The sequence below is a fragment of the Chroicocephalus ridibundus genome, chromosome 6 (assembly GCF_963924245.1).
Source record: "Chroicocephalus ridibundus chromosome 6, bChrRid1.1, whole genome shotgun sequence".
In the NCBI taxonomy this organism is placed as follows: domain Eukaryota; kingdom Metazoa; phylum Chordata; class Aves; order Charadriiformes; family Laridae; genus Chroicocephalus; species Chroicocephalus ridibundus.
Window position 1 is genome coordinate 27,872,593 of NC_086289.1, and position 8,542 is coordinate 27,881,134.

An 8,542-nucleotide genomic window follows, 5' to 3' on the forward strand; every position below is an offset into this window, starting at 1 on the left:
ATTAACAGAAGACTCAAAGATGTTAGTTCCTTTGAAAACACTACTTTATCTGCAGTATAGCAAAGAAACAGACTTACAGTAAATCACTGGATATGTTCAACCTCTAAATAACTTTGAAATTTCAGAAAAATGTATGAGGTGAGAACCAGCCTGTCGTTTTGAGCATAGGTGAAGCAGTTTGTGGAAAAGGAATAGTGATAGCAGTTTTTAACAGCTGATTCAGGAACTGCTGCCTCAATACCTCTGGGCTGATTGGAAAGGATGTGTCTGTACTGAGTCTCTGGTAACTTCATATTACCAGACTTGACAAGTGCTAGTGGAGCTACTCTGACACAGTGAAACTTGCCTTGACTATGCAATGGACAAAAGACAAAACTAAAATGCTATATCCAATCATTTTACATTTAGGGGTTTGAAAACCCAGTTTAAATCCCAGGGTGGTCGCTCTTTGAATTCAGCTTGTTCCAGCTACAGGCCTGAATTCAGTTCCTGAAGAACTAGATAGCGAGATGACAAATGTTTCAATCAAAAGTGGTTTCCTTTGGCTTTGTACTGTCTGACTCTGTTGCAATAGTGAAGTAGTAAATCAGCTCCAAAGGCTTACATATACAGCTTGTGTCTTCAAAAAAGCTTACTGTGCTGTCTTGTACAAAACAGGAAACGTGTAATGGTATGAACGCCAGAGGAGCCGATCCAGGGCAAACTCTCCTGACCTTGTGGAAAGCACATCCATCCCAACCTCGCAGTGAAATGGAAACATACAAGTTAACCACAGAAGTTAAGAAACATCCTTGTCTGCATTGTAATGCTTTAACGTGGAAAGTTTTTTACATGAGAAGCTGAGCCTGCAAGCTGATGCCACCATGCATCTCTCTTTGTGTTGTTTTTCCTCTTCTTAGAAGCAATATCGTACTCCAGTTTGTTTTCATTTTGCAAGCAAAGTGGTATTTTGGAGTGAATGACACACTTTCAGAATTACACACTATTAGATATTGTTGCTGTCCCCAAAGAGTAAGAAAAATGTAAATAGCAAGGAGGGAGAGGCATGATTCAAATTAACCTGAGCAGGCAAAAGCTAGATCATTAGTTAAAACTGAGAAGATATTTGATTGAGAACAGATATTTTGCTCCAGAAATGATCTCTTCTGGACCAGACCACTTCTCCACTACTCTGTGTAATTTTGCACCTGTCAGAATGTACACAAAGCATTCTTAAAACCAAGTGACATTTCACTCTTGACCTGCACACATGTAACAGTAGGATCCAAATCCTGTTCCTAGCAATATCTTAGGCCATGTTCCTTAAAATACAAGGCCAAGGTTTTATTTCATATCAAACTAGAATTAGGGGAGGAACACGCTATTTGAAACCCAGAAAGCTACATTCTAGCTTTCATGTAAGCTAATAGTTATAACTAATTCTCTTCAAAAGGCCTGGGAATTGATTTAAAGTTAGAAACCGCGTAAACTTTGGAAGCTTTATATATTCCAACTATAAAGCCTACTACATAGAGATGTGCTAAATATTTACAGACAGACTAGTATTAATATCTTCCTTTATAATTTTTTGGTTGTTTCAGTAGTGTGTGTCTTCACCTACTGATTGAAACAATATTACTTTAGCAGCCTTTCTGTTAAATACAATGATGACGCTATTCAGTGCAACATAAACATTTAGCTCTGCAGTTTAGTCTGTAAACATTTAAAAGGTTGGAATGTTTATCTAAAATGGCCAGACATCCAAAACTTGCAAAGCTGATCTATTTGCAGTGTTAACAAGGAGTATAAAATGAAGAGTTTTACTCATCTGAAACCAGAGAATAAAAAAAACTACCTTCATACTTGGCTCCTATCAACAATTAGGTTCAGTTTTGTTTCAGTTCTGAGTTTCCTTGGCACTGGTTAGCCCATCATGAACTGATTTCAGAAGAGAATTGGTTGGGATTAGAACTGCTGCTGGAATCTCAGTGTAAACCCCGGTCCCAGTGAAAGGAGGGGAGGGCACTGATGCAGGTGATAACTGCTTTTCTTTTTTCTTTCTTTTTTTTTTTTTTAAAGGCTGTGATATGTCAAGCTGGAGGGAAAAAAAAAAAGCAGTGGATTAGCAGCTGCTTTATGAGCGCGTAAGTCTTAACTGATGCAAAAATGGCAATTTCTGTGAGAGTGGAGGAGCTACTGTCACACAGATCTGACCATAACCTTGTATTTTTGTTCATATGATACTGCTAGTAAGTGACCACACCTTTAGGCAAGTAAACATGATTACATGATTGCTCCTCAGTTCTTGGTTTTGTTACTTAATATTTCCACAGAACTCTGTTAGCCTGGCAATATATTGTAGTGGAAAAAATTTACTTTGGTGTGGTAAGTATAAATGATATTTCTGTTTATTTTTTGTCTTCCTTTAATGCAGTAAGATGCTGAGTCCAAGCTAATCTGGAACATCATTTATATCATCATCAGATCAGCTGTTGAAATCCTCCCACCAAGTCAGAAGGGAACCGGCCACTTAACATAGTGTGTAAGCAGCAAAATCAGTAATATTCCAAACAATGGTTCCAATATACTAAATTAACATTTTCGTAGTTCAAAAGAAAATTTGGTTCATGTTGTGATGAAAGAGCAAGTGAAGTTGGGAAGGTCTTACTGTGTACAAGTTAATTTGATTGTGATTAAAATTGCACAAAATTTTAAAGAAATTACAATGTAGAAGAAACATGACTATTATATTTTTTTTTCTAAACCGCAGCAGGGGTTAACTGAATAGCTGCTGTTTGACAAGCTCCGACTACAACATCAGGAAAGTACTCAAACGAGTTTTACAGTTAAACATTGATTTGTCAACAGAGAGCAACTATATAGTTATCTGACATAATTCTTCTCAATGTGTTTTAAAAGTAATTACTCTCATAGATGTTTCATAGCTGTACCCATAGATGTAATTGCTGTAATGACACAAACGGCCACTTGAATTCTCCAGTGCACTTCTAGTGATTGGATGGCTGATACTACCCCATGTTTTGATCTGCTAAATACCCTGAGGTGACTTTATTTTGCAAACCGTTTTCATTCTTGCTATTAGTGCAACGATAGTTGCACAGCAGGGACACAGTCATTATTTGAAACCTCCGTGAATAGTCACGTCGTCGATAAAGTTTTGGTAGACAGTAAAAGGACTCCCTCTATTGGCAAATCTATGTGTAACTGTAAGATAAAATAAGAATTATTGTGTGCATGTATCTTCCTGGGATACTTGAATTTTGTGAAATCTCAGCAATTTGATTAACGTAGTTGAGATTAAACGAACAAACAAAAACAACTAGCCACAATCTGCAACTGAACTGTAAACTTTGACACCTCCTTAATTCTGGTCTATTTACATATGAGCATCACATACAGTATTTTCTCTTAAGATATTTTTCATTCCCTGCTGTAGGATTAAATTAAAATTGAAGGAAGCAGGAATGTCAGTGGCTCATATTTGTGGGTGTTAAGTATTTGTGGAGGTGATATAGCACAAGTATTTAAAGAAAAGACAAAAGGTCTTTCTCTGTTTCCAGGAGAGGGCTCTGACTCACCATGTAATGTATTTTAATAGACGGAAGGTCTGAATCTTACCTGTTAGCATTGAGCTCTCATTCCTCTGTGCTTTGAGCCACCTCAGGTAATAGATTTTGCTGATGGCAGCTGCTTTGAAAAAAATACGAAGATCGTTTGTTTCGGTTTCTTTTCATATTGCTACTAAATATGAAAATGCAAATCTAGTTCAGGATATCATGAGGCTCCCTCCCTTAAAACTTCAATCAAATAAGTTCTGCAGGGCTTAAAGTAAGGATGAGGGGGTGCAAAACAAACCAACCAAACAGAAAAAGCCTTTGAGGCCAACTGTAACCATGTAGGACTGGCTGAATTGGAGAGAGAAGGAGAGAGAGGAGAATTCCTTGGCAAGGGCGAATTACCGTCACACCTGAGCCTGTGTTTCGCAGATGTTCCCCTGGCTCCATGCGCAGAGCTGCAGCGAAAGGACACTGTTGGGATCCCGGGTGAAGCTGCAGAACAGATCTGTGGGATGCTGTACGGATGTGCTGCTCACTCGCCACCAGGAGACTCCCGCTCCCTGCAATTTAAAGGCAAGGAAAGAAGTATGTACGGATTCAAAGTATCAGCCAAGCACGCAATGTTTGTTGGAATAACTCTCTCACTTCAGATCTGAATTTACCTTCTTCCCTTTATACAATTACTACCTCATTGCTGTCAATACTGAGAACATAAATCTGGTTTTATTCAATTTCAGTTAAATATTGTGTCATCCCGCTCTCTCAGGATCTAGTCCGTGGTTAGGGTGCTTACCTGGGAGGCTGGGACACCTATGAAAGGCAGTCTTTCAGTGCTTGCTTTTCTTTATGGTTGCAGAATATTTTGAGGAATATTGGGTAAAAGACCATCTGTGCTAAAGACGGCTTGAATGACGCGGTTTTCCCTGAATGTGGGAAGGGCTCCTGAGTGAGTCAGGGCTGAGTCATGGGAAGATCATGCTACTTGTAGGTATGAGACGTAGTTTATTATGTTCCCAGAGTTATGCCCAAAAGAAGTGTTTTGCCGCATTGGGATGCTGCTGCAGGGGTTTGAGGAGGTGCCGACCCGAATCATTACTGAGGTGAAGGAGCCCCTCAGAGCTTGCTGTGCACAGGTGACCCCAGCAGCCTTTGCATTCAATGGTTGGAAGGTATGACAAGTTACGAATTTAACTACAGTTTGAACTTCGTGTTTTGGTAGTCTTGGGATTTTTATTTTTATTAAGCCTTTCAATTTTGACTAATAATTACAAAGAATAATTGTATACGTAGGATATTTATCCTTATGTAGTCCTCTTGGTTTTTATCCTCACCCTGAGGATAGAGAAGTGATATTTATTTCCAATTTTAGGGAAATCTGAAGCATGGGCAGGCTAAAGTCATCAACTAGGCCTATAGTGAGCCAAAATTACGCAGATCTTGATGTTCACTGAGTTGAAGTATTTTCAGCTCTAGGATTACTTTGACATACTTAATATATGAATAAGCTACAGGCACTCCTTTCCCCACAAAGTTACCACACAAATAAGAAAGAGGGGCGTATAGTAGATGAGGGAATAGAAGGATAGTTCAATATGGCGTATCCTAACACAGGATTTAAAAGTGAGGGGAGAGCAGAAGATACAGGAGAGGGTTCAGGTCTAGTGAATAGCACAGTAAAGGTGAAACGCTGTGGATGCATGGCCTGACAGGAGGAGCTGGAAGGTGGTCAGAACCAGGATCAAGGCTAAGCAGAGCTTTGTGAGTGAGTGACTCCAAATCCCATATTCTTTTTCTATTGGCAGTGCAAAGCAATGGGCAATAAGGAGGAAGTAATCATAGAAACATTGCTGTAAGACAAGAGTATGGAATAGGAGGCAAGGGGATATAAGAATTGAGATATTTGTTTTCCAAAATTGTTTCCCAAATGGGTGCACCCACTCTGAGTTAACGGTACTTTGGCATCACCAACAAATAGGCCTGGCAGAAGCCAGCCCTCCTCTGCAAACCTTGAGAAATTGTGCTAAGTCGTATCGTCTCAGGAACCTAAGGAATTTAAGTCATGTCTTATCGGGAGCTAACAGTACCAGTCCAAGCCGGGACCAGAGGAAACTAAAACTGCTTCAGCTGCGCACCTGCACCTACACCAAAGGGGAGTTTGACTATGAGTTGATCACTTTACCCTACAAATATCTGTATCCCCTAGAGGCTGTTGAGCTCTCCTGCGCTGCAGTGGGCCGCATGGCGGTGATCTCCCCTTGAGCAGGGACGCCTCTCCAGGTCACTCCTCCAGGTCCAGAGATCTCTCATCTGGCATCTGATACCTACACTGAGGTAAGAGACGTTTTATGTTAGATCTAAAGCATATTGTATACAAGCTAACTTAATTATTTGAAGTGTAGTAAGTAGTAGAGTGTTTGACTGATGTTTAATTATCATTTAATAATTGTTTATTAGACGATGATTGAATGATGATTAAAACCTTTTGGAGTTACCTGCTGCCAGCTTAGTACAAACTCCCTGCCTTGTGCAGACTACAATGGAACACAGGAAGTGCTAGAAAAACTGTCTTCACTCGTATTTGTTTTATATTTTCTCAGAAATTCTGCTGCAAGCCAAATATCCTTCAGTTGAAAATGCAAAGGTAACGTTTTGAAATGTGCTGTTGAAATACTGTATATGGTTGGGTAAGTCTTTTCAGCTTCCTGTAAATGTATCACAGAACCTTGCTTTTCTTCTGCCCAAGAGGAGGAAATCCTCTGCTCAACTTTTGACCGATTGGAAAACTCTCTGTGATACTGCTGAGTGTCAGATTGCCCGAGTTGCTTCACTCTCCATTTCCTGGAAGGGGGTGGAAGGTAGGTAGGTATCTATATGTCATATTAGGTTCCACCCAGAAACTTTGTGGGGCTGGAAAGTCATTTACAATGATGAAGCAAAGAGTTCAAAATTATACAACCCAAAGAAGATGATCTAAACAAACTGTGGAAAATCTGACCCGCAAAGGGCTGAACTGGTGACTTCTATGAGTGTGTGTTACAAGGTGTCAGCCCACCTAAGTAAGCTGAGTTATGTCCACCAAGCAGTAAAACAAAGAGCCCATCCAATTGTAATGCTTTAAGAGTTTGATGAGTTTGTGTTAATACAAAATGGAAACTAAAGCACATCTGTTACTCCTTGATGAAACTGTTTATTTCAAGGCTCTATTCTGCTGCATGTGAAGGATTTACATACAAGTGCATGCTCAACACTGCGTAACTTGTATAGCCTGGAGCATATAATTAGCTCTTATCTTAATTTGCATAAATTTAGTAACAGTGGAAGGTGTTCAGATAGACAGCCCCACAGATCAAAGCTCACAGTGTGATTGTTTTTGGAAAAATTCAAAATATGTGCACGAAAATTGTTTCAGCAAAAATCCTGTGTACTAAAGACCTACACAGGTCTAAGGTAGATGCCCTTTTATAACACAGTCTGTACAGTCCATTGCAAATTCTGGTTCAGTTTAGGAAATGGCTGTATTGCTCCATTCCTCAGCGTACATCAAGTCAAGCCATAGGCTGTATCACCTATATTCCAGACTAGGGGCAATGCAGCATCATTACACATTGCCATCTCCGATGGCAACACGAATGCGCTGGAAAAATGAAGCTGGACTGCAGAAATCAGTTCAGCTAAGCTTGCCTTCGAGCAATGGATTTTAAGCAGTAAAATTTTCTCAGGAGTGTAACACAGATTGAGAGTAATGCTGCCTCTTAAATGTCATCAAGCTGGATACGCTAGGGGGTACAAAGCACCTGCAGAGAAACAAGCAGGGGAGAGGAATGCAAGTACATGATATTGTCTTGCAGGGACAACTGAAGGCCTAGTTATGAAGAAGGAAATCAGGTGCATAGAAGAGTTGCAAACTGCATCGTTTGGAAAGCACATGCAAAAAAAGGTAAGGATAAAACCTAAGCAGTGCTCAGGAGTTGTGACAAAACTGAGCTAGGAAAATTAATGCCTTTTGTTGTCTAAAAGAGAGTGAAAGCGTTTGGGAGAGTGTCTTTCCAAAATCTCCGTCAACTAACAGGGCTGTAAAGAAGTGAATTATAACCCAGAATGACTGTGAGAGAACTCCCTTTCTCATAAGGGAGAGTTGGCAAAGGACGCATATCAGTTCCTCAAGGCTCAAAATCATCATATGCTGTATGTACGTGTATCTTCAGAGGATCTGAACCTGATGAAGTTCATGCGGGAAGCCTGTGGGGTAACCTGGGCTGCTCAGGTTCCAGGCTTAGCCCTCCCAAAAGCATACTGCAGGCTGGCTGGTAGTCTAGGTTCCTAGGCTGCCTGAAAGACAGTGTTATAATACTTGCAGAAGTCTTTTTTTTTTTTTTTTTTTTGGTAGTTTCTGCTTGCTTTTAGTTTGTAAACTCTCAGGTATTTTATCTTTGAATTTTCACCAATGGAATATTTTAGTGATGGAAATGAAATGCTGAAAAATGGATATGGAAAAAGGAAGAAGACAGCACCTGTGAAGTCAGGGGTGTGGATGTTGTATTGAATTAACACACCAGTTTCCATCACTCGGTTCTGGTTTGTGTATTGCTATGGCACAAATCCAATTGGAAAAGTATGATGTTGGAACTGAAGATTGGAAGAGCCACTAGGAAAATGCAGTGCTTGCAGGAAACGCTGCTGTGATTTTGTGGGTTCTCCCACAAAGGCTTCCCTGTTTGAATTGGTACTGAGTCAATACTGGCACAATGTCAGAAATGTTACGGGTATGACCATGCTTGAGATGATATGAAAGCCCTCACCTATCCCATGAAGGATTCCAGGCCTCATTTGCTGCTGTCTTATCCTGGCTGTGGCATTGCTGTCCGTACGCATTTGGTTTGAAAACCTAATACAGAATGACAGTTGTTAATATGAGTAAAAATAAACCTCTGTTCAAAGTGGTCTGGGGGTACAAGAGGTTTGGGGGTTTTATCCTGGCTAAATAC

General features: G+C 40.1%; 2 long non-coding RNA genes across 2 annotated transcripts; one reads left to right on the forward strand and one right to left on the reverse strand.

Moving 5' to 3' along the window:
* Window positions 1–3,604: 3,604 nt before the first annotated feature.
* LOC134517504 (uncharacterized) lies at window positions 3,605–4,450 on the reverse strand. The gene is made up of 3 exons (XR_010071645.1): window positions 4,351–4,450; window positions 3,968–4,117; window positions 3,605–3,687 (listed from the first exon to the last, which is right to left on the reverse strand). It is a non-coding gene; the product is annotated as an uncharacterized LOC134517504 (long non-coding RNA).
* Window positions 4,451–4,607: 157 nt separating this feature from the next.
* On the forward strand, window positions 4,608–7,566 carry LOC134518028 (uncharacterized). Its single transcript, XR_010071835.1, has 4 exons — window positions 4,608–4,726; window positions 5,761–5,888; window positions 6,155–6,198; window positions 7,406–7,566. It is a non-coding gene; the product is annotated as an uncharacterized LOC134518028 (long non-coding RNA).
* Window positions 7,567–8,542: the final 976 nt, after the last annotated feature.